Below are 2,500 nucleotides of genomic sequence, written 5' to 3' on the forward strand. Positions count from 1 at the left end.
GACCGCTCTTTCGGCCACCTCTTTTGATTATTTTTAGGAGCAGCGAGTAGCGTTTTTTTTATTTTTTTTATTATTATTGTTTCCTTTTTTTGTGTGCCCTTGAGCTGCCTCCTTTGTTATAAAAAAAAAAGAGGCTCTCAATATTGCAACCTTTTCTACCGTATGTCCGAGTGTGTTCCTCCCTTCCACGACTCTGGGCCATGCTCACACTACAGTACAGCAAGTTTGAAAGTTCCACAACCAGACACAAAATACTACAAAAGTTCCTTGTATAGTGTTTGGCGATGATGTAAAGAGGAGGAAATTTTGGGAAACCACGCAGGAAATCTCATTAGTTTCTGGTATTGAGTAGAAATATCGCATCATTGTGGAGAATATAGCTTGGTTTGTGCGGTGATAATGAGTGTGTCTACAGAGAGAAGGAAGGAAGGAAAGGTGATGAAGGGGGAAGGGATTAGGAAGAGGAAGTGAAAGAGAAGGGAAGGAAAGAAAAGAAGGGGAGGAAAGGGATGAAAGAGAGAGTAAGAAGAAGGGACGAAGGAAGGAAGAATATGGACCTTATCGAGAAGACAACGAAGGAAGGGAGGGAGGGAGGAAAGCGAGGAGAGAGGAAGGGAGAGGGAGAAATAGCAATGTACAGGAAGGATATGGACCGCAATGGAGAAGAGAAGAGAAGGAAGGGAGGAAGGAAAGCGAGGAGAGAGGAAGGGAGAGGGAGAAATAGCAATGTAAAGAAGGATATGGACCTTATCGAGAAAAGAAGAGAAGGAAATAAGGGAGGAAGGAAAGCGAGGAGAGAGGAAGGGAGAGGGAGAAATAGCAATGTACAGGAAGGATATGGACCGCATGGAGAAGAGAAGAGAAGTAAGGGAGGAAGGAAAGCGAGGAGAGAAGAAGGGAGAGGGAGAAATAGCAATGTAAACACCACAAATATGATAAACAGAGGAAGGAGAAATAATGAGTAGAATAAAACTAAAACTGAACTGTTGAACTGGCTGGCCCTCTGACCCAACGGCGAGAGTCACACAGGGGAGGGGAGGGAGCGACGTCACTTCACTGGAGAGGCGGGGTGAGTGTACTCTTTGCAGGAGGGTAATATTTTTAGCCATTTCGGGGCCCAAACACGCCTATTTAACAAGGCTTTCGTAGGAGTTTAGGGCATTTCAAGGGGTTGTTTTGTGACCCTGGTGGTAGTTTGACCCTTCTTCTGTACCATGAACCTAAAGAAACACATATTTAACAAGGTTTTCGTAGGAGTTCGGGGCATTTCCAGGGGTTGTTTGAAGACCTTGGTGGTAGTTTGACCCTTCTGTACCCTGCACCTAAAGAAACACTGATTTGACAAGGCTTTTTCTTGGTTGGGGCATTTTTGGTTTTGGGGTGACCTTCCCTGGTGGTTTGGTCTTCTTCTGTCTGTACCCTGCACCTAAAGAAACACTGATTTGACAAGGCTTTCGTAGGAGTTCGGGGCATTTCCAGGGGTTGTTTTGTGACCCTGGTGGTAGTTTGACCCTTCTTCTGTACCCTGAACCTAAAGAAACACATATTTGACAAGGCTTTCGTAGGAGTTCGGGGCATTTCCAGGGGTTGTTTGATGACCCTGGTGGTAGTTTGACCTTTCCTCTGTACGATGAACCTGAAGAAACACTTATTAGAATTCGCCTGATCTCCTTTTCGGCGTAGGCTCCCGCGGGTCCTTTCCTCCCCTCCGCTCTGCCAGTCCCAACACCGATCTCTTCCTCTCATAGTAAAAAAACATTCTGACTATTTCCTTTCTTTTCCTCCATTTTCTTTTTACATTTTCCTTCCCTTTTTTTCATTTTTTTTTCCCTTATTTTTTAGATTTATTTTTTCCTATCTCCCTCTTTCTTCTCTTTCTCTTCATCCAGTCCTCCTCTCTCCGACCCCAGTTTTCTCCTCCTCCTCCTTCTTCTCTTCTTCCTTTTCTATCCCTCAGTTCTTCCTTCCTTCTCTCCTCTTTTCTTCTTTCCTTCCCTCTTCTCTTTTCTTCTCTATCTTTCCTTACTCATTCCTCCTCCTCCTCCTCCTCCTCCTTCTCTTCTTCCTTTTCTATCCCTCAGTTCTTCCTTCCTTCTCTCTTTTCTTTTTCCTTCCCTCTTCTCTTTTCTTCTCTATCTTTCCTTACTCCTTCCTCATTCCTCCTCCTCCTCCTCCTCCTCCTTCTACAGGTAACATATGAGAGGCAGAAATAGGTGTTGTGGCTGTGTGGCGGAGCGGAGGGGAGGAAGGGACCAGTGAGAACCAACGCCGAAGCAATCTCGCCAATCTGGTTCGATTATAGGACACAAATTTCCTTCCTGAAACTTTCTTCTCAAACATTCGGCGGCCAAGCACACTTATTTGACACGGTGTTCGTAGGAGTTTTGGGCATTTCCAGGGGTAGTTTAATGGCCCTGGTGGTAGTCTGACCCTTCTTCTGTACCATGAACGTAAAAAAACACTCACAAGAACCCGATTACTCTCCTTTTTTGCCCTTTGG

General features: G+C 45.1%; 1 protein-coding gene across 5 annotated transcripts in view; it reads left to right on the forward strand.

Annotated features, from left to right (window-relative positions):
* The window catches only part of LOC126995809 (putative uncharacterized protein DDB_G0292292), a 112,373-nt gene that overhangs the window by 79,363 nt on the left and 30,510 nt on the right, over positions 1-2,500 (forward strand). The gene's annotated exons all lie outside the window — the stretch shown is intronic.

The sequence above is a fragment of the Eriocheir sinensis genome, chromosome 9, assembly GCF_024679095.1.
Source record: "Eriocheir sinensis breed Jianghai 21 chromosome 9, ASM2467909v1, whole genome shotgun sequence".
Lineage (NCBI taxonomy): Eukaryota > Metazoa > Arthropoda > Malacostraca > Decapoda > Varunidae > Eriocheir > Eriocheir sinensis.